Genomic DNA, 24,681 nt, shown 5'->3' on the forward strand with positions numbered 1-24,681 from the left:
CAAAGCTTCCTAGTACATCTAGAGCCTTTATTTTGGTCCTTATAATGTTTACAACAAATCTATTTTGATCTATTTTGTTTAAATTTCTTATAGAGCAACTTGGACAGTGGAATGAGGAAAACTGCAGGAATATGTTCAATTACTTACATTTGCTTTCTCTTCTCAGAGATACTGGGAGAGTTGAGGTGTTTATCCAGCCTTATTACACTATTATGCATTCTGCTCAAAGGCCCTGCTGGTTCTCATTAACTGCCACCTTTTCCTTATTCAACTTGTTTGACTTGAATTCACTGTAGTATAAATAAGTTTTTCAATGTAATTTCTTGGAATGCAAGAGAGCTAAATAGCCTTTAGAAAATGTTTGGGTTTTATTAAAAAGCTTCATCCAGATGTAGTATTTCCACAAGAAATCCTCTCCTTCTCTGAAGGAGCATACAGCATTAAGACGTTAGCGGATTGCTCAAGTCTTCTCATAATTTCCTTATGTGGTAGGGGAGTGTGACATTTGTGAAAAAACATTGTATCAGCAGTTGAAATAAAAATCTAACAGATGAGCAACATGTCCTAATACAGAGACAAAGCATTTCTATGAAATATGTTTGCTAATTTTACGCCCTTTAATTGTGATGATCTCTCCCTAATAGATGTTACTGTTGAGTTAGAAAGTGATAATACAAAACTTCTCAATGGTATGTTGGAGTATCACTAGAACTTTATTTTCAGTACCATGCTAAACAGACCTTCTTAAAACCTATGTACAGCTGATAGGGAGTGAGTCTTGTCTTTACTCCCGATAGGGAAGCCTCAAAGTGTCAATCGCAGGCCGACCTGGGGGAGGGGGTAGCCTGTCAGGGAGTCAAACCTAGTGTGCTCCTGTCATCTACTTTTATTCCCAGTAGATGAGAATCTGAGCCTAGAGCAATTGCTGGGTCTACATTTCTGCTCCTCCTCCAAAAAATAAGCTCCCCCCTTGGGGTAGGGGGGTGGAGGATTGGAGGGCATGTGCAAAACTGAACTAAATCCCTGGGCTAACAAGAGAACGTTTAAGACACAAACCTAATCCATGACACAATCCTTACCTCACTCCAAAACAACCTGAGGAAGGCTGCATCACAGAGATACAACAGTGTGTGAGCTTGTAAGAGTCAGGCTAAGTCTCATGGACCAGCAATGACTAGATGATGCTGAGGGTGAGAGAGAGGAGTCAGTGAATAAAGGAAATAAGCAATGTGGCTTTCTGAAAGTGACTTCAATAACAAAAAAAAAATAAATGAAGAAAACTGGGCCAATTTCAGCCCCAATATAGCTCTACTAAGCTGAATATCACCCCACTATCTTTTATATAGGAAAGCTAAGCTACAGTTCTATATAAAAATTATACATATGAAGAGAAGGATAATTTTCCTATGTGAAGTATTTTAAAAAAAAATCAAACTGAAGCGTACAGGGAGAAACAGTGAAAAGACAAAGAAGGGGCAGACAATTGAATAGGGGAGGGCCAAGCAAGGAGGGAGAGAAAGACATCAGAACATAAAGAAGAGACAACAGTAGAGGGTGCACTTGTAATAACAGAGTCTATACCGTAGGAAATCTACAATTCTTAATGTGATGGTCACATAATTTGAGTCTCCCCAAATGGATCATCAGTTTCAAGGTGTCCATAAAAAAAATTGGTAGTTGATAAAATGGTTGACCATTCAGAGATTCAAAAATAAATTGATCAGTTAACAGATAATGTGGGATCCCAAATATAAACGAGAGAGGAAACTGATGTGGGAAAAGATATAAAAAGAGGCACAGAAAAGTGCTCTGGGATCACATTCAGGACATCAGTAAGCTTTTATAGTCATCAGCCTAGCCATCATGGGGGAATGGAGTATCTTTTGGCTGACATATGAAGTGACAATGACGCTCACTTGCTCTGGTACAATCCATGCACTTTCTTACATGGAACAATCATGGTTGAGAAGTGTAGGAGGCCCACTGCCTGAGCAATAGTGCTTTACAAAGCATGAACCTGCTAGAGAGCTTGGAGATACAGGGGCAGGAGGAATGCAGTGAGCAGGAAGATTTGATGCAATCCTTCGAAGAAATAGCCAGCCAATGCTCCCACTGAATCCCACTTTTGTAGGAGTTTTGTCTCAGTAAGGATTTCAGAATAAGGGAACAATCAAGGTGGTTGAACCATTTTAAATAATTATGTATAAGAGTTCACTTGTTGGTTTTGTTATTTTTAAATACCACCCTCCAGCCACAGAATAATAAAAAATGTGTCCCAAAAACTCCGTTGTGTTTATTTGTGGCTAAATAATAATAGTTGAGACAGCGTAGATACCTGTAGTAGGACCAGGCTGAAAGGTACCCATTCCATTCTGCCCTGACCCATTCTTGCCTTTGGAATTTACAATCCTTGAATTCCCTGCTGGGAGTTCAGCATACATTGGTATCTAAAAAGGGACACTAAACTAATTTGATCATCCTAAAACAAGAATTCACTCATTCATATCAAGTTAACTTCATGATTTAGGAAGCATTAAGATAAAGCTATTACTTTCATATTAAACAATGCAGTGCTTTACATCAAAATCATTAGGGTAGGATGTTCACTAGATAAAACATGTGATGTCTTCAGCTCTGTTACCAAAGGGCAATGTTTTCTCCTGTACATTTTTTATTATGAATGGGTAAGCAGCTAATTTAAAAAAAAAAAAAAAAAAAAAAAAAAAAAGACAGGAATTCAATTCTTGGTTGCAGTTTTATCCAAATTCTTTTAAAGATGTTTATTTAATCTTTACTGTTTATAATTTCAAAAGTTTTTCTACTACTTCACTGATGAGAATTTTTTGGAGTTATAAAATTAAGAAAAATGCCAAAAAACAACCCAAGCCCCAAACTGTAATATAATAATGGTATCCTGTGGCACTATAAAATGATCAGGGATATATAAGGCATACATAGAAAATAAACATTGTGGTTTGGCAGAGATTCATTTTCAAAGTGGAATACTATTATCCTGTCACTCTACTCTGCTCCAGTGACCAAGTTATTTTTTTTTAAATCGGAAACAAAAAACATTGGTTAATTCTCCCAAACAAAGTTCTGATACTTGACCGCACCAGTGTGTCACATTTTCATTGTATCATATTACAATCTGCATCCTGACTGATGCACAGAAAATATATATTTGTCTTTACCCTATAAGCAATGCATTCATGACATTACAGCTTATTAAAAGTTTATTGTACATCTGTGAATGAGCTTGTTTCTGTTTAAGTGGAGTTTGTTTCCACACTGAGTAAACAATCATCATCAGCATGCTATTCATACATCCAAAATTGCAATCCACTTTTCTGATGTTCCCCTAACCCAACTTCAAATCTCAAGAGACCATATTCTATAATCCAGGAAAAGCTTGGTTCAGCACAGAAGGTACAGCCCAGGAGAAGTGGAAGAATGGCATCTTTGTCTCCCCCTACTCCTGAGCTGCTCTGGAGGCTGGCATGGCCCTGGGTACTGTTCTACTTCACAGGGCAGCCCACAGGTAGCCAGATGAGGATTTGCACACTCGAGTAGCCAAAACACATTGGTCTGACCATGGCCCACTTCCAATATAGTCCCTCCTATCCCTGTCCCTGCCCCCCATTCCTGTAATCTGGGGTGTGCACAGGAGGGCAGTGTCCATCTCCCTACTTCAGCCTAGCACCATCCCTCAGCCTTGATGTATTCTCCAAAGGGCTCTTTTCAGCTTTCTTATGGCCACCTTATGCCAGCGGAACATGTAAACAGGCCAAAGCAGGACCCAGAATGTGGCCCCAAGACTGTATCTGTTATCCTTTTATATCTAGCTTCAAATCCAATTTAAAGCTTTTCTCTTATTTTTCCAAAGCCTACACCCACTTCTGATTTTGTAGCCAACCACACTTCTGATTTCTCACTTCATTCCTCCAGAAGAAACATTAAAAACTTCACACACTACATTTGGAAATTTTGCCACGGAAAATCTTTGAGGCTCCCTGTTCATGTCAAGTATGGTTAATGTGCCTATAAAAGTATCCAACAGACAATATATCAGTAGCACGAGCAGACGACACAAAACAAACAGTAAGAATGACTGCCAAATAGGGCTCCATTCACAATCAATGATGTGACAAATTTTAGACTCCTTTTCCACTCAGAGAATGTCCATCAGCAGATTCTGATCTTTCAGTTATTCATACTTTATTAACTTTTTCTGATGCTCTGTGAATCACTTACAGAGTGTTAGATATTCAGTATTCCAGGGATTCAGGGATGGGTGACAACACTGATTAGAGACCTGAAAAGAAACTTCCATATTAGGAAACACTGAAATGACTTGGAACTGTTCAGGAAAAAAAAATAAGCAGGGATGACAGATATACAAAATAATGAATGCTATAGAAGGGGTAAACTGAGCTCTCCTTTTTACTACTCTCTGAGAGAACAAGGGGACAATCAATGCAACTGACATGCAACAAATCTAAAACAGGTAAGAGGAAATATTTTTTACACAATGAAAAATTAACCTACGGAATGCAGTGCCACAAGTTATCACTGAGATAAAGAGCTCAGTAGGATTCATAAAAAGGATTAGGCATTTATAGGGATAAGAAGAACATCCACAGATAAGCTAAAACCTTTTAGAATAGATCTAAACGTTTACACCTCAGGGCATAAACCAACCACTAAGCAACAAGAGGTAGGAAGAAACCTCCCCTTCCATAACCATCTGCAATGGGGTTTCTTGCACCTTCTTAAAACAAGGATACTGGCCATTGTCACAAATAGGATACTGGGCTAGATGAACCACTGGTCTGGGCCAGTTGTATGTTAACATTTGAGATGTGTTAATTAGTTGGGATTAGCCAGAAGTCACAAGGTACTGTTTTTGTTCATTACTTGGATGATCATAACTCTTGTCAGGTAGAGAGCTGGGTGGAGGGAAGGGAGGGGGAAAAGTCACTGAGATTTTGAATCCCTGTAGCATTTAAGAGAAAGTGAACAGAACTGTCCTAATCTTGTTTATAAAAATATTTAAAGCTTTTTTTTCCCCTGGGCCATCCATGCCTTGCCAGAGGCATTGTTCCTAACGAAACAAAATAGGCTATGGTGAGATTTATTGGTTGGGTGTAGAGTTTTAACTTAAAATTTTCTTTATTGCATTGTCTGACTGGTTGAATTGTTTCTGTGCCAGGAGTCTGATGAGGAATTTTGGGAAACCTGTTCCCCCTTCTGTGTTAAAAAGTTTCCCATCCTGTATTACATAGTCCCAATGTATTATATTTACCAGTATGCAGGTTTCTGTCAAGACCACAGTTTGTGTTAAAATTAAAGAACGCACACACACACAAAATGCATATGCAGCCATAGCTGCAAAGGTGTGTTCAGACATTCATTCAGCTTCTTTCTTGGTTTGCTTAAATACATTTTATGTTAATCCTGCACGTAAATTGGAAATTAGTTTGCTGCAAGCATAACCTTAATCATTCAGAGGTCTGTGAAAAGTGAACACAAAAGAGAATTGAACATGGCCAAAGCAAGTAGATTTTTCGCATTCAAGCAATTTACAGAACATTTTTGTACCCAGCGCTACTAGCAAACCCATTCACTTGTTGGTGCTGAAAATGCAACCATCTTCCCCAATGTTGATCTCCTCCCTCCTCACTGGAGAGAAAGATTCTGACAGTGTAAACTGATCTAACACTGAAGAGGACTGGATTTGCCGATTTACCTCTTCCATTCCATGATCTATTTCTTCCATACCAGATTTTCTTGCTGAAGTATTTTTGCTAGCATAGAGGAAAGATCTTTACTCACTTTCCTGTAGAGTTCTGTCAATGATATAACATGCTTTTCTTTTTCCGCATGCTCAGTTACAACTTTTTCAAATGTTTTCCCAAATAATCTCACTCTACAAAATTTTGCTGAATTTTAGCAGCTGCTTATCATGGCCATCTATTGTCCATGGATGTAGTCACAGGTGTATTTTAACACTGTATTTGCATACATAACCTTAGCAGATACTTTCAGTGCATCCCTTCAGCACTGAACATAAAAGATGGGGCTAGATACTACATTGTACCTCAATACAGTTCTAAACAATTAATCTTCTGCACACTTTCAAATTTGTTGAACCAAGCTCCTATAGCTTTTTAAAATGATGCGGCAGGTCTGCCTAACTGCATGTGACACTACAAAATTCTCTATCAAAGATTATATTTTTTTGATTCCACTGAACCTTAAGGGAAATCTCCTTCTGATTGGATGACTATACTTTGACCAAAGATGCAACAGAAGCACCTGCGTTAGGAATCCTGACAATGAAATATATCTTTCTGAAGATTAATCCTAATAGACAAGCAGTGAATTTCTACACAGTTACTAGGGTATTCTCCTTCCCTATTGTCCAATTACCTTAGCTAATGCAGAATTCATGGGAATAATAGAAATCCACCTTAGACCTCAAAAGGGAAATACGTAACGGCTTGTTTTGTTTGGTCTTTTCTTGCTCAAGCTTTATCATAATTTCAAAAATCACTTTTTCTAAAGGAAAAGTCATCTCCAGCATATTGTTAGGAGACTAAACTAAACAATTATTCCTCTTCGCACTCAAAACAAAGTGAGTAGAACATAGTTATTTTCATTACTATTGTATTTTTTATCTTTTTTCAGACTTCTAAATAATGTTACTCCAGCTTTTTCTGAATTTATACCAAAACTATTTTCCCCAACTATTGCTTACAGCATTTCATTTTTTTTAAAGCTATAAAAAAAAAACCTACCATGCTTTCAATATCTGAGCAATTGATCTATAGCTAATAATTCATGTTATAGGCAGCAATCTTCAGTAACTTGGAATGGTATCACTATCACCAAGTTTCTCATATTCATTTCTCAAAGAAGTGAGAAAATTCGTTCTTACTAAGCAGGAGCCTAATCCAATTAATAGTGGAAATAATATTCTTTTTGCATGAGTTGCAAAGGATGTAGTGTGGGAATCTTCTGAGTAGTTAAGTGGAATTTTGGAATGGAAACAAGGTACCTTTCCTTCAATATCCTGTTTTTTAGCATAACAAGAATTATTTTGAAATTGCTGAAATAAATTTTGCATGTCATTTTCTCTCTTGCAGCAGAACGACGAGAGGAAACATTTCAAATGGTAATACAATTCAGTGCTCCAATACATATGATGCTCATCTCCCAATTCCTTGGAGAGCTACATTAAATCCTTGGATCTGTGTATCTTAGGCCATGTCTATACCAGGAAAAATGTGTGGGTGGTCATGTGTTAGAGCCCAGATTTACTGCCTTAAGATCTTCAAGAATTTTGAAATTGAAGGAAAAAGATTCAGTCAAAGATTCCAAGGCCAGAAGGGACCATTGTGATTATCTAGTCCGACCTCCTGTATAACACAGGCCAGAGAACTTCACCAAAATAATTCCCAGAGCATATATTTTAGAAAAAACATCCAGTCTTAATTTTAAAATGGCCAGTAATGGAAAATCCATTACCACCCTCGGTAAATTTTTACCAATGGTTAATTATTTTTACAGTTAAAGATTTTATTTCCAGGCTGAATTTGCCTAGCTTCACCTTCCAGCCATATGACTGTGTTATACCTTTTTCTGCTAGATTGAAGAGTCCATTGTTAAATATTTGTTCCCCATGTAGATACTCAGAAGCTGCAATCAAGTTACCCCTTAACTATCTCTAAGATGAACAGATTGAACTCCTTGAGTCTATTACTATAAAGGCATGTTTTCTAATCTTTTAATCATTCTTGTGGCTCTTCTATGAATCCTCTACAATTTCTTCATGAATTGTGGGCACCAGAACTGGACACAGTATTCCAGCAGCAATCACATTAGTGCCTAGTGTAGAGGTAATATAATCTCTCTACATCTACTTGAGATTCCTTTTATACATCCCAGGATCACATTAGATCTTTTGGACACAGCATCACACTGGGAGCTCATGTTCAGCTGATTATCATGACCCCTAAATCTTTTTCAGAGTCACTGCTTCCCATGATACAGTCCCCCATCCTGTACGTATGACCTACATTCTTTGTTTCTAGAGGTATACATTTACTCTTAGCTGTTTTAAACACATAGTGTTTGCCTGTTTCAGTTTACAAAGCTATGCAGATCGCTCTGAATCAATACCTGTTCTTGTCATTATTTATCACTCACCCAGTGTGTGTTATCTGCAAACTTTATCAGTATTTTTTATATTGTTTTTTTCTAGATCAGTGTTTCTCAATTGGTGTTCCGCGGAACCCCACTGTTAGGGTTCCACTAGCAGCTGTTCTCCGCGCCGCCGCGAGCAGCTGTTCTCCGCGCCGCCGAAAAAGGGAAGATGTCCCGGATTTTTTGGCGAAGGTTATCGAGTGAAAGTGTAATTTAATTGAGAAACGCTGACCTAGTTGTTTGTATATAATTTGCTTATTTCGACATTTTTTTGGCCCCATATGTAAAAATACTGTTAAGAGTTTGGGGGGTTCCGCAATTATTTATTGAGTTCAAAAGGGTTCTGTGGCCAAATTTAATTGAGAAACACTGTTCTAGATCATTGATAAAAATGCATAGGGCCAAGAACTGATCCCTGCAAAACCTCACTGGAAATACACTCATTTACAATCACATTTCGAGACCTAACAGCCAGTTTTCAATGCACTTAATGTGTGCCATGTTAATTTTATACCTTTCTATTATTTTTAAAATCCAACTGTGTACCAAGTCAAACACCTTACAGAAATCTCAGTATTTTATGTCAACACTATTATCTTTCTCTACCAAACTTGTAATTAAAAAGGATATCAATATTTTAAAAATCCATATAAAATCCCTATTGACCTACAGAATAAAATCTAATCCAGTAATGAATTATTTTGTTTATATTGTCTGACAAGAATGTTAATACGCACTTTCAATCAATTTTACCAGATACTGAATCTTACTTGTGATGCACATATTTTATTTCAGGTGGTCAATGTTGTACTCTGAAATCATGCATCTGTGGCTACTAAAAGAGACTAGACATAAAAAAACAAACAAATTATTTCATCCAATTCTCTTTCCCAGACACATACTTCCATGTCACACTTAAACCTAGAATACACTCATGGAAACTTTTAATGACTACAGAGGTAAAAACTATGGGACTCTCATGCTTAAAACAATTGATACTGGCACTAATTTGAAAACTCACCTTATATTAGTTACTGGAGAGCAAAAAGATTCACCCTTCATAGACATGCTTTGAAAGTGCACTTTCAAGGAGCATCCTATTTTGTCACACAGTAGAAGATCTGGGGGATAAATATTCAAGGAAAAGACCCGGAGAAGCATAAGAGGGCAGAGATCCTGGGAAGAAGGCAGGGGTAGGAACACAGGCCCAGATTCTGTTCTTAATTATACTGCTGTAAATCAGGACCACCACTGAGACCAGAATTTGGCTTAGAGATCTGGGAGAAAAGAATAAGTGCTAGAATTAGAGGTGCTGGGGGTGCTACCATACCCTTGGCTTGAAGTGGTTTCCATTACACACAGGGTTTAGAGATTGGTTCAATGGCTCTTAGCACTCACACTATAAAAATTGTTCCAGCGCCCCTGGAGAAAAGGCATGGTAGGGGAACACAGACCTTGGAGAGAACAAGAGTAAGAGTGAAATAGTCAGGAAAAGGGCCCTTGCATGCAACATAGCCACACGAGTCATACTAACTCCTGTCATAGGTCATAATAGACATGTTTCCAAAGGAGCCTATAAAAATCGTGTTGCTGCAACCTGCAGGAGGTGGAAGATGAAGTAAATGTGGTTCAAATACAATCCATTTCCAAAAAAATTTGACAAGTCAAAGACCACACACAAACTGGTCCAATCTTACAACAAGTTGAGAGTAATTCTAGGTGGATCGTCAACAGGTAATCCTATACATCTTCAAGCATAAAATCTTAATAGGACTATAGAGATAAAATTGATGCACGATGGGATTCCATACAAATGGCATCATGCCATAATACTACACAGTATGAAGTCACAATACGCACCACAATCTGTAGTGCCCATCCGAGTATTGAGAAGTGCAACAGCAGCACTTCAGGTAATCTATTTTGGATGAAGTACGAGTGGAGTTATTCAAATATAAATTTTCAAGAGTGAAACCTGCAATAAATACAGGGACAAAATTCAAAAAACCCATAGCAACCACATACGATTTAAGAGCAATCTTGGTCCAAGATTGGCACAGCTCTATTTGAATTAAAGATTCTCTCTTAATAGTGCACTACTAAAATATTTTTGAAATTGAGATGTTGAACAATACATCAAGTAGCAACATAACACCACATTGTAAATCAGTTTGTCTGTCCTGGGATTTCCATTGAATTAGTAACATAATTGCATACAATTTACAAGTAGCTCATTTCAGGAATTTTGATGCAGCAGATCAAGCAGACCACATCAAGCCTTTATCATCTACAGTCAAACAAGTTAGCGGAAAAGTCACTACAAATAACAAACGGGGGAAACAAAGGGAATATCAGGAAAGGGCAAATCTGAGTCAGCATTCCTGAGAAAGAGCAAGGAGAATAAGATGGAGCAGTAAACCAAAGTGGAGAAGGGAAACTAGAAAATACGAAAGGGAGAGAAGAAGGAATGTGTGCGCACTAATGGGGAGGAGAGAGGACTAGAGGAACAGAGCATCTTGAAGGGGAGAGAGAGCATGCACACACCAAAAGGGAAGTGAGAGACAAGAAAACGTGTAGGGAAATGGACTCCCAAAAAGGGAGAGGCAAGTTGAGGAATGTACAAAGATATTGGAGGGAAATGAAAACTATTGCACTGTATAATAGTATGATCAGTATCATGTTGTGTATCCTTTTTCCATGGAAACCATAGTAAATATACACACTCACAGTCAGTGTAAATTCTTGGTTGCAAGAGTCAGTCAAAGTGTTGCTGTGTGACCTGGAAGGGAGGACAGAGGGGAACTTACATGCATGAACTCACTACTATCTACGTAAGATTATCTGCATAGCCAACTCCATGTTTCCTCCCCTTCTTACACCTTTGGACCAAAATGACCCCACTAGATGCATCTAACAAAATACACTTCCAAGGCAGATTTCAAGATACTGTCTTCAGCTGGTTCTGTAATCTCTTCCAAGACCATTTTAACAAGTACATGAAAAACAGAGGAGACTTGCACAGCTACATCTGATGCATCAAAATGTCTTCTCAGGGAGACTTTATTTTCCCATCACTTGAATCTTTTGAGACAAAAGTTCTCCTTCTGATGAGGTGGTAGCATGCTTGACTAGGAATGATACCCGTCTGCCTGCTTAGGTGACCTCTTGTATAGTGGAAAATTCTTTTGAGCGTTTGTGAAATGTAGTGATTTGCCTATTTCATCTGCAACCTTTATTGCTGGAGTACTCCCATACCCACTCCAGTTCGTAAAAAGGAATAGACTACTTTCTGGAACTATCTTGGAAATGTACCCTTTTAAGCTTTATGGAACAAATTCTGCTTGCTCACTTTGCAGTTCTAAAAAGTCTTAATAAATTAAAAGAGTTCAGGTGGAAAGAGAGTCTATAGTGGGTGTTTTTGTCTAATTCTCATTGACAGCTTTCCCTCTTCAGGTGCATGAACTGCCATTGCCTGCCTTTGCTATTCTTAGGTATTTTTCATACTCCAACTGTGGATTTACTTCCCCTGCTCTTATTGGCTCAGAAGAACTTGAGGGCAAAACATGTTTCTCCAAAATAAGGTATTACACTGCCTACTTTTAGTTATAAAGTCACACATTCCATCTACACTGAAATCCTCCAGAGCCTTACACAGACTGGTTACAACGGATACCTTTAGTGTCACAAATGGGGGAACTACCTTCTAAAAACAGAAGAAAAATGACAGGCTGATATTTATGATTGCAGAAAGACAGCTACATATCTCACTCCCTGAACCGGGACAGGAATGCTTTGTTAAAACTTACGTTGGCACACACCAATGTCATATCTTTGAAATAAAAACATTATTATAAGACGTGACATGCGTACTCTTCCCTCTGCACCTAAGTTCTGCAGCAAGAACCTTACATTTTTTAAATATAGGAATGCTATTTTAGTGGAACAATGTATTTCTAAAGCAAGATCTGTAACAGTTTCAGGGTAAAGGCACCTTTATTTTCCCCTCCATGGTCCCTCAAAGACACCCACTTAAGGTTTCTAGCTCCTAGCCATCACCTCTCTTGGGCAAAGACCCATGTCTCTCTCCCTCCTGACCAAGAGTTAAGGCTGCAGAGCTCCCTGACTCACACTGTGATATCTCCAGCAAGCCAGTCTGCCTAAACAATACAAAGATTATAATACAGGTGGAGGTGTAAAGGCCAGCACCTGTGCTTCACTTTCTCTCTGATGGCTACAAACCATGTTTTGTCAAGCAATTACAAGTTACCGCATAGCTCTTTCTAAGCAAACTCCTTTATTCTTAAGGTAAAAGCATTACAGTGAAAACATGCAGAAAACAAGAAATAGGTTGAATCACACACTAAATGTATCAGAAGTCACACACCAGTCTTATGAAGCCCTAGCAGGCCAAAGACTTTCCAACCATTCTCCCAGGGTTGGGTTCCCCTTTGGACAGGGGGTCCTGTCCATGTGCTGGATCAGAAAGAAGACCCTGAGTCAATTCAAGATTCCTTGTATACCAAAAGCCCTTACTTTATCTCCTAGTCTCTGGAAAATCCATTTTAAAAACCACTCCCAAGGATAGTACCCTCTCCAGAGGTGGTTAGTCTCAATGATTGCCTTAATGCCCACCATTTTTAGTTCCTGTAAGAGCTGTGGTGACCCTCCCCCATGGAGAAGAACACAATCATACATAAACCATTCATAGATTTAATGCAATGTGGTCCTCAAAGATATTGCATGCGATTGTCACAGGATCAACTACATTCAGAAAAAGTTTTTTTTATTGAATTAAACATGAAAAATACTGTTAGTACAATATTCTTCATATTGTTTGTTTTGATACTAAATTCAGTACAGAATTCTATTTTGGAATGTTTTAAATTTTTATATACAAAATATTCAATCTGACAACAGCACAGGAGTTGTGTGGAGTAACCTAGAGCTCTTGGCAGCTGGGTAAGGAGTAATTTGAAAATGTTGGCATCCATCCAGCAAGGGATGGGAAGTAGTTTAGGTCTCTGGTGCCCGAGGAGCAGTGGAGGTTTTTGGATCTGGGGAGCCAGTGTAGGAGCCATGAACAAATTTGGAGAAGATGCATGAACTCTTAGTTTTCTGCTCCAATAACTTACGTCCCAAAGAACTTAAATATGTCTGTAACCTTAAAATTGTGAACAGCACAACAGATTTCAACAGAACAATTCACATGTTTAAATTTACACTAGTGATTAAATTTTACTGGATCAGAGCCTCACAGCAACCAGCTGTGTAAAAATACTTTCAATGGAAACTTAGATTCTACAATAAGAGGTGGATTCTGTAGTCACTTACACTGTTACGGAATCATGAAAAAGGTTAGTCTCTGGATTGGAAGAAGCAGATGGTGTTTCAGAATTTACAGTGCCTCTATAGCTGCATCTCACTGTGCTATGCTTCCACCTCCAGTTTATCCTGACTTTTGTTTTTCCCCTACAGAAATGTGAGGTTGAGACACCCTCCCTCCGCCCCCCTCCCCTCCCATTCTCATTGTAGCGGGGCCTGGAATGGAGGTTACCTTACAAGACCTTGCTGCTCTGACCCTTAATTCAAAAGTATTTACATTTATTTGCCTCAGGATTTTGCTGTTGGCAAAGAAGCATTGTTCCCTTCATTTCAAGGCTGGAAGATGCTTTATTTCATATGTTTTCTTAGTGTTGTCTACCATCTCAGAATGCTGGAAGTCGGGGAAATAACTGCATTGTGGCGGATGCCTTGGGAAATTTGAAAAGTAAATACACTTCCAATTCCTGAGCCAAACAATCTAAAAGTACTAAAAATCAAAAGTTATTTGCTGATGCTACAGGCAATAAATTTGAACCAAAGTTATTACTATATAAAATATATCAAGAACATTTCTGAATGTTACCATAGCTGACCCAGGGCTCCCGGGTTAAAAGGTGAGAAGGGAAACATTTTATAGAGGCTAATTAGAGAGAAAATGCAAGACTTCCTCAGGGCTCCCTCATGATTACAGAGGATCCCCCTGGGGGAAAACCAGAAATGAAAAATTTACCAGGGACATGAATTATGTTTGATGTACTGTCTACGATATTTGTGAGGAACTGTAATTCATGAAGTAAAATCTTTACTAATTTTTTTTTACCCTGACTTGACTTATTAGAAACCTTGTTTTAAAAAAAAAAAAGATCCAATTAGTCCGGTAACTAGTTATTTGTGCACTGCATCCAATGCTATTCATTCCAACAGAACCCAAAGCAATTTACACACAAGGATCCCAATTTTCTCAACTTCCCTTTGACATTTTAGCAGTGTAGAACGGCTCCCTGTAGAACACTGCTGCCCTCCAACCTCTTGTTCAGGGGACGGACAAGGGACGGAAGGAGGCATAACAACCATAGTCCATTGTGCTCAGTCCACTCAGGGCCACGGGAGTGGCCCATAAGTAGTTGTGGGAAGCTGCTGAAGAGACTGCTTTAAATTGTACTGGGAGCCCAGAATCTAGGAAGTACAAAGTTGACAATGTCAGCTGTGTCCCCGACACTCCCTGTTAGGGCTGCACCTCCTGAGCTGTGCATCTGGGAGGCTCAGCTCCGAACCAGGGCCTGCCTATATTATATAAAAAACATTTCACCTCCACAGAAACATGAGGCAGCAACTACTGAACCGCACATAGCACTACTTCAAAAACAATTCAGGACAGAATGAAGAATCCTATATCCACGTGAAATGGCTAAAGAAATTTAGTTGCAGTGAACACAACGTAATTACCCTATTTGGAACTTATCTAGATACGGACATCTAGCAATACAGTGCACTCAGAGGAAAAAAAGCCACCTGTACTATTACCAACACTTCTTGTAGCACTCAGTTCAAAATATTACCTTGGCATGCCTGTTTTAATCTGAGAGCTGATGAGCTCACAGCCCTTTGTCATATGGCAGTAGGTCAAGTTCTGCTAGTCTGTTCATCTATACAGTATCAATCTTTCCTCAGAAGTTGACTTATCTTGTTTTTAGGTCTTTCTGGTGTATAAAAAAAAAGGCTTGAAATGTAGAACTTTTTTTTCCATAGAACCTTTTTTTTACATCAGAAATTCAGTGCCTGCCTAGACCAGAAGAGCATGATTATTACAGAACTAATACAATGACATCACCAAAAGAGCCAAGAGAGTTGTTCAACAGAGAAAGTAATATTTTTAGTCAGCTTGTTTAAAACTCTTTTGAAACTTGTTTTTGCTAACACCTATTTAACCTCAATGTTTAAACACTTTGGAGAAAGGAAGTCTTTGTTTTAAATTCCACGCCAGTTCCCCTTCAGCTATGGGTACACTTAAACTACAACTGCACAGCTAAAACACTGCAGCTGCAGCACAGATGCTTCCCACATCAAGAGAAGAGTTTTCCCCCCATTCATGTAGGTAATGCACTTCTCCAAAAGGGATAGCTAAGTTGATGGAAGAATTCTTCCATTGACCTTGTTGTGCACACAGTGGGGATTAGGTCGACCTAACTACATCGCAGAATGAGAGGTTTTTGTTTTTTGTTTTTTTTTTAATTCAACAGCCCTGAGCAAGGTAGCTATGTTGATCTAATTTATCAGTGTAGACCAGGCTTAAGATGTGAGAACTTATTATATACAGACTCTAAAAACCGCATCACATCCCAGAGCAAAACCAAGATCAACACTGACATTCCTGATAGTTTTAAGGTAAGCCACACACCTTTCAGACCTCCTTTATAGCTCATAAAAATGCAAGAAAGGACATAGCCTTTATCAGGTCACCTTTAACAGGCATGGCTGTTGCACAGCTGGAAGTCATAAATTGGATTCTGATACACAACATTCACATCTCTATTATTTAATATTTATATCACAATAGCTTCGAGCCCTCAACCACAAATTCAAAGAAGGACAACAAAGATGTTTGAAGACTTTTTTCAATCCAGCACACTCCCCATTTGATAGCGCCTCCATGTTTGTGGTCCTATTTATCACAAAATACTGATAGCCAGTCTTTCATTCTGCATTTGTTTTTGGATTATAGCATTTTTGTTCTTGAATTAATATTTAATTCACTCATACATACACAGGTTACAAGACTTCAGGTTTAGTTATAATCACAATAAGAACTCTAAGAAGGTTTAATATAAATTACTTAAGAATGCCTATATCATAAATATAATCAAAGAAAGACCTATGAAAGGTGACGCCAGACTGACAGTCAAAAGCTTCCAACCGTATTTAAAACAACTACATGGTCACTGAATAATCTGAAGATTTATTAAATATGCCTGTAATTTTCATCATTTAAACAGTTAAAGCAGAAGATAAACAGGAATGTGTTTCACTTACCTAAAATGTCAATTTCAATGAATGAAAGTGAAGAATATAATGAAAATACCATCCAAACTAGAGTTAAAAACTAGCAAGTAAGCATGTAGCTGTTAACAGAGAAGAAATTAAAAAAAAAAACTTCCAAAAAAAAAAAAAAAGACCAGCAGAATTCTGAGGAACAGAAAATAGGGAGTATGAGCATGCTGACCTACTGATTCAAAGAGACAAACAATTTTAAGGTCTATGTCTCAAATACTGAGTTATGAAACTGAAGTGAAAACAATTTAAATGGATTGTTTGATCTTGGTGAACAAAATGTTCAAAAAAATATTTCAGGTAAGACATTTTCTTGGGGTTTTGTAACCCATTTATAAAAGTGATAACACACCTCATGAAGACCAGTAAGACAAGCAGTGTACAAGCACTTCTCAGGTTATCCACATCATCATGGGGCATGTACCCTTGTACTTTACGATGAGTATCTACTACAACTTCACAACTTGTGATATTGTTTGTGTGTGTGCACGCATACGCACGCACACAGTTATATTGATATACAATACTGTATAGGCGATAAAGAGCAAATTAGGGCCAGTCCTAGAATGAGCTCCAATTAGGCCCAGGCAGAGCCACTTCACCTGCAAGCAGCTCACTGCTGCATTGGGATCTTAGTTTGAAAGTAGATAATTCAGTAGGTACTCAGCATTAGATCATGCAGCCAAACAAAATAATAAACATAAAAGTATAGCTTGGGTGATGTGTAATGTCATCAGACCTGCAAAATGAGTAAAGCCTGTAGTTCATGTTTATATGTTTGCTTGGTCATGCTACCTTTTACTGTAAATAAATTTGAATTAATTAATATTAGGAAGTAAAACTACTTTCCTGCATGTTTGTTAATTTATTTTTCTTTACTGATTTCAAGACAAGTGTCTAGAACAAAGTGCAAAAAACGTATGTTTGCATTTGAGGTGCCAGTCGCAACTGAAGTTATTTTACTAATTTGCATATACCGATCCTATTAGTTAAATCTTACTTTTATCAACTTTATCCTTGTAATTGCAGTATCCAGGATTCACTCACATTTCTGTAAATATGCCCAATCTATTTCAAGAAACATGCAAACTTATCAAACTTTGAGGATTTGCTATTATCCTTTTTATCATTTATCTTTTTCCTCATAAATCAGAAGCAAACTTATTGTAACAGAAGAAATTCAACCTAAAAGATCAGATAATTTATTATATGTTTTTAAAGAGCAAATTAATCAAATAATCATCTTTGCAGGAATTTCACTTTATGAAAAAAATCAATGGAACAAATTAGCCCTTGGTTTAACTTCAGTGAAAACAACAGGAATTAATTTGCCCCATTATGTCTTATGTGTAACTGTGGATTATTTGTTTTGATAATCAATTAATTATATTTACATGCTTTTTTCCTTCATTCAATTAAGTTATAATTATTGTTTACAGACATCAGTGTGATCTGATTAAATTATTGCAATGTAACAAAAGTAGAATAATATATGGTGGTTCTTCATGTTGGACTCCTCAATCCAAATGGATGGTGCTAGTTTTCTCTCCTTTTTTGACAGGCAACAGTGCAGGGAACAAAAAGCATGGAAGGATTTTTGGTGCACTCCCTGCTCTCAGCCTTCTGATCCCCATGCAAAGCTTCTATAATATCCCTTCTGAATAATAAACTCAAACTAAGAAGATTAGTAAGAACAACAATCAGGAAAAAAATATACACAGTATCTGGTTGGGACATTACAGATTGGTGACTAAGATGCAGAAACACCATTTACAGGTTAAAAATCCTAGACAATTTGCTGCCCAATTAAAGGGCAGAATCAATCATATTTAGGGCAATCCCAACCATCCTAATTAAAAAAAAAAATGGCATGAGCAATGAAGTGATAGGGAGACAAGACAATACCTCTGCCCAATGGACATGAAACCCTGAAGACACAGCTGTAGAAGGTAAAGTATTTTTAAAAGAATGTAAGACTGACCAGGTTGCTATCCTTACAGGCCTCTACTACATAGGATTTCTCTTTCCCCCCAACAAAATAGGGCCCTACATTACAAATGAGGAAGCCATGCTTTCAGCTTTGTAAACCTTGTAGATCTAGCAAAGAATCAGTTCAGCTAGGGAAAATCCCAGCACCTGCTTCCTGAGGCCCAGAAAAAAAAGGGAACAGTCTCTCAATGAATTCAAGTTCTTTGACCATTGTAACTGAAATGTTAAGGTCCTACTTTAAATGTCTAAGCAGTAACAAAAATGTCCTTTCTTGCAAGGATTCAGACCCCTCCCCACCCCCAAGAAAAAAAAAAAAGGCAGAAAGGAAGATCTCCTGATAAAGATGGAAGAAGCTCAGAACTAGTTATAAATTCACTTACCTTGCTGGTTGAGGAAATAGGCTCCAGAGAATACTTTAATGTAATAAGAGGTACAGCTTGCAGTCACTTAAGCCAGATTTAGACTACATAGGGAATAGTGTCTCTGGACACCAGGCACTAAAACATGACACTGCTCTAAGAAAGCCCAGCACAATAGAGTGCAATTGTATAACTTCGACCAGTGAGGATGCTGAGTGGGAGTCCAAAGGGGTGAAGTTTTCTAGAGCAAGGTAACATGGCCTCAAATGACCAATAAACCTGTAAACAAATTCCAAACTTTGGGGTAAACAGCTATTTCTTTATTGCGGTTTGCCACTGGGGTCCCACTCACTCACCACAGGTGGCATCTCCTCCCAACCCTTCTGTGGATTAGCTCTCTTCCAGGTCCCACACATCCCCTTCCAGTCACTCCCACTGGTCTCTCTCTCAGGCTATGTTCACACTGCAGCGCTAATTCGAATTAGCTTAAACCAACTTTCAGCAGCCGATTTAAAGAAATAACAGCAGACTGTTCTCACTATGCTATTTGAGCTGGTCTCTTGAATTCATACATTTCAGCCTTAATTCGAATTAAAAAACAGTGCAATCCCACAGCGTAACTACCAATGGAGGCTGTGGCATCATCCCAGGATGCGTCGCTGCTTCCCCCACCCTTTCTCCTTCCCAAACAAACAGGAAAAGGATTTTAGCCGCTTTTTTTGCTCCCTGATTTCGCCATTGCTTTTCGTGGCTTAGCATGGGGTACTTGAGAAAAAGAGCAAGAAGGTGACGCAGCCGCGGCTGCCCTGCTTCAAGACATCCAGCAGAACAATTCCCAATTGCTGCAGGCAACAAATGAGTGATGCATTAGTGATTTCTGTCCCTGTATGTTGCTAGCCTTTTCTCATGCACCCCCCTCTGTATTTTGCACCCACTCCCCCCTCCCCGTATGTTGCTTGCCTTTTCTCATGGCCCCCCCCCCCCGTTTGTTGCTTGCCAGATCTGTGCCCGGCAAATCCCTCATGAACAAGATTTTCTTTAATAAAGAAACGTTTTTGAAAAGATGCAAAATTTTATTTTTGAATTTATGTTTTGGGTGAAGGGGTGGGGGGAAGGGTTCCTTCACTCTCTTCAGGGGTAGGGTAGGCTGTTTAGTTTCTTCCTTTTCCTAATCTGAGACTGTCTGTGTGCAGCACTGACTAATGGTTGGGCCACTGGCGAGGTGTCTTCAAAATGAAAAAAAAACAAGATAGCCACAGCCAAATTAGTGAAGAACAATATACATATGTAAGATTTTGAACTAATGATGCTTGGATACAATGTAGACACAATTTTTAAAGTTAGGAAGAATGTATCTATTGATCAATTTCAGCAATGATGGTGTGACACAATGTTGCCTCTAGTTTATGTATTGAAGAGTAAGAAGAGACATATGTTTCAGTTGTCATAATTATGATTTTATACAATGTAGCAAGTGACTTTCTAATGCAGACCACGCGGAGGGCTGGGGGGTAATCGGCTGGCATCACAAACACACAGAGACAGTATCAGGGGTTTTTTGGGGGGAGGCGGGGGTGGATTTCTCTGCCTACAGTCCAAAGCAAAATGGAGAGCTATTGGGAACTGATTAGGGTGGGGTTGATTTGTCTTCTTGCATTCAACACACACACAGACAGGATCGGAATGGAGGGCGTGGGGGGGGTTGCTTTCTCTGTTTGCATTCAACACACACACAGAAACTGGAACTGAAGAAAGAGAACTCACCAGATGTCCCTTCCCCAGCATGCCTTTCCCCCTCCCAAACAAACAGGAAAATCAAATCTTCCCAGGGCTTGAGGGGAGGGGACTTCATCTGCTATTGTGACCACAGAGCACCACAGATTGATTGGCCAGAGAGGTGAAAATGGAGCATAATGGGATACATTCTGGAGGTTAATTAATTCGAATTAAGCTCCATTACGTTCACACAAACACTAATTCGAATTTACAAAGTCGATTTAGGCGCTACGCCACTTGCAGAGGTGGTCTTATTAAATCGATTTTACTGGCACCTTAAGTCGACTTAACAGTGGGTGACAGTGTGAACGTCGGAGTACTTAAATCGATATAGGGGACTTTAAATTGACTTAAGTCCAAAGTGTGAACCAGCCCTGTCACTCCAGGAGCTGCAGCTTCCTCTCTCTGACTCAGTCCTCTGGCCAGGTCACTAAGTGGTTTCCCCTTCTGGGGTAGAGTCTCACTGGACCTGCTGTCCAAGCAATGCCACTCAGTCAGTGGCTGGTAGGAGAATCTAAGCTCATCCACTACTCCAGGTTCCAGCCCAGGGACCACAGAACACACAGCCCAAGTCTGTTGAGCCCCCAACCTTGTTGGCTTTTTCCCTGGCCTGCTTCCTACTCTATCTCCCATAGGCCTTCTGCATATGGCCTTCCATCAGGGCTGGGGTCCCTGGGTCCTGCTCTTTCCCTGAGTTCTATCCTTCCTTCTCTGATGCACCCAAGGGTGGCTGCAGACTTCCTCACTGCAGCCTTTTCTGGTGCCAGCTTCCTGGCTTTATACTCCAGCTTCCTGTCAGGGGTTGCTTTTCCAGCCTAAACCTTCATGTGTGGCCTATCTCACTAAGGCCTGGTCTACATGGCCACCGGCGGTTGATGAGAAATATGCAAGCTACATAACAGTTTGCACATCTCCCATTGACATTCTTACATTGCCATATCACTGCGTCTCCAAGGCGCTGCATCAACAGGAGATGCCCTCCCATTGACGCAGCCTTACTCCTCTCACGGAGGTGGATTACTGGCGTAGACTGGAGAGCCCATCTGGGATCGATTGAGTGGGTCTCCATGACCCGCTCAATCGATCCTGCTGCATCAATCGCCATGGAGCTGGCAGTGTAGACATACCCTAACTGGCCCCTTTCTTAGCTTTCTTAACCCTTTCAGGGGAGGCATGGGGTGAACACCCCTCACATGATCCCATAAAACTGAAGGGAGATTATGAATAACACATCAAACACCTTCTAGCTTGTAAAAAGAGCATCAGACACGATATTGGATAGCCCCAGCCTCTCTAAATTTAAACTTACCACAAACAAGATCATTAAGGGAAGCCATGTCAGAATGCAAAAACAAATTCTTTGGCATGCAAAACAAAAGGATGGTCAGTGGCTGATAGCTGCAACAGATCTGAAAGCCAAGCCCATCTAGAAAGTTCTGTGCTGATCTTGTGACCAGCTCATTGCTAGACAACCCCACCTTGGGGTTCAAAGGTTGAATTCAGAACATAGGGGTGCAGGGTCCATCGCCTTCGATGAGGGCAAGAACTAAGGTTTCTGTGTGAATAAACACTACTTTGATTTAAAGTGAAAAAACTGAAGTGCAAGCTTCACTAACCTGAGCTACACACAGTTTATGTGGAGTTCTCTTTTGGATTATGTCCAGTTTCCATGAGTCTTGAGACTCCAGATGAGCTCCACATCCTGTGAGAATGATTAATCCTAACCATGAATGTCAGTCTCAGTCTGGGTCATGGAAAAGTACAACCTCCATTAAGTTAGCTTCCTGGAGGAGACTGGATGGCTCAGGGGATTGATAATGGAAGAAAGATGCTTTCTCTTCGAGATTGCTGGTTTAAACCTAGAGGATATTAGGAGTGATTGAAAATCATTACCATATTAAGGCTGTTGTTGTCTCAGTCCACATCACAAGAAACACCACCAAGACTGAAATGCTTGAGGGCATTCTTAAGATAGACCAAGGACAGAATAGGTGGAGAGTGTGAAACACTGATGATGATGAGATACCTAGCATTTATACAACACTTCAAAATCTTCAATTTCTGTACAAACACATCAATTAATCCACCCGACATATTAGACATGATCCCCTCCAGATTAAAAATGGAGGTATCTTGATAGAACCTACAGTACAGATACAATGGACACACTTATAAATTCATTTCAGTTCTAGAGACTTTATGGGTTCTAGCATTTGAAGAATATAGCAGCAACTAGAATGAAATTTTCAAGTGCACTCACTGGAAACAGAGGTCTTCAATCTCCAGGGCCGTCACTCTAGTACCTGAACTACACAAGAACTACATTCATGCAGTACTGGCTTGCTGGCCAGACTGAAAAATTGAGACAGGATTTTATATTGAGTCAAAAGAAACATTGGGTTCAACCCAAAATAAAATGTTATTTTTGACTTTAACTTTACTTCGATTTTAATAAAAAGTACTAAGAAAACTTTGAAATAAAAAGTAATTTCAGAATTTTGTTTCCCCTCACCCGAGTGAAACAATTTGGCAAATTCAACACAAATTTGTGAAATGTTTCAGTTGATCCAAATCTGCATTTTACAGTAGTCTGTTTTATAGGAGACAATGAGAGCATCAAACTCCCAAACCACCACTCCCATGAGGCTGTGCGCCAAAATGGGAAAATATAGTTTAATATTGAACTGACTTGAAATGAAGCATTTGGGATCATTTCAACATACCAAACCAAGCCATTTTGGGAATGTTGAAATGTTTTGTTTTTTTAAATCAAAAATGTTGAAAAAAATTGATCAGAACAAAAACAGAAATGGGATACTTGTGAATTGAAAGTTCTTGGAATTTCTGTTCCATTAAAAATATCAAGTCCTTTCATTCTGATTTAGAATGAAAACAGAAAATGTTGAAATGTCAGAATTTCCCACAGGATGAAAAATCTGAATTTCACTCAGCCCTATTCTCAACACTTAACTTTTTGAATTGAAGCAAGTCTTGAGACACATCTTGAAAGATGAAGTCTGAAAAGCTGGCAGAGTGCTTATCAGAATTCTAGTACCCAAGGTTTTGTCTCCCTGCCAACCACACTCAAGGACTAGATAAATTAACAAGAACTCAGCCTACCATTCTAGTTAAAAACTTAGCATGAATGCACATATGGATATTTAAGCAGCAATTATTTAAAAGGTTTTTAAAGGCAGCCATTAACTACTTTATCAAAAACATTCTTCCCAGGCAGCATTGCTAGGAACAAGTCCCCCACTATCTACTGTGCAGTCCACTCTGAATAAAGCGCCTCATAATGCAAGTTTAACAGTGAGGAGGCAATACATGTTGGCAATATAACTAGAAATAAAGAACTTGGATTTTCTAATATTTGGAGGATCCTGAGTCAATTAAAAAAATTTTTTTCCTCAACTGAGTGAATAGGATGGTCCTTTTCTAACAGCAAAAGCAGATCCCAATTGAAATGACTGGTGTCAGCAAACACCAAGAATACACAGTATACTACTAAAATATTTGTAGAGAGAGAAATAATATATACTGAAACATTTAAATGCACTGGGAAGTTCAGAGAGGCACACTACTAGTACTACTTCTGCAGAAGCAAAGCAATACCAGTGATTAGAAACCTGAGAAAAAGACAACATCAAAAACCCTGATTGTTGCTACTTGCCTGTCAATGGAGGAGCACAGATTGGAGATCTCGAAAGGTGAAGAACATATTACATATGTTTTTGTCATAAGAGAATCAATAAATGTTCTAAAAAGGGACAGCTTTAAACATACAAGCCCATCAGCAAAAGTGTGTGGGAATTTTGTGCAAAATAGGAACTTGCAATCTCATCTTTGCCATTGATCTATATAACTTCACAGAAATGGCAGATAAATAGCTACCTTTCTGCTGATGGCATTGTATATTTAATCTAATCATTTTATAACAGAAAGGAAACATTAGTAATTACACTTCAGACATAACTAA

General features: G+C 38.9%; 1 protein-coding gene across 7 annotated transcripts in view; it reads right to left on the bottom strand.

The window, feature by feature from the left end:
* Positions 1–24,681, bottom strand: part of ERC2 (ELKS/RAB6-interacting/CAST family member 2) — a 685,232-nt gene that overhangs the window by 621,011 nt on the left and 39,540 nt on the right. The window lies entirely within an intron of this gene.

Source organism: Emydura macquarii, unplaced genomic scaffold (assembly GCF_026122565.2).
Source record: "Emydura macquarii macquarii isolate MOO-44397 ecotype Brisbane River unplaced genomic scaffold, CSIRO-AGI_Emac_v2 contig_968, whole genome shotgun sequence".
In the NCBI taxonomy this organism is placed as follows: Eukaryota; Metazoa; Chordata; order Testudines; family Chelidae; genus Emydura; species Emydura macquarii.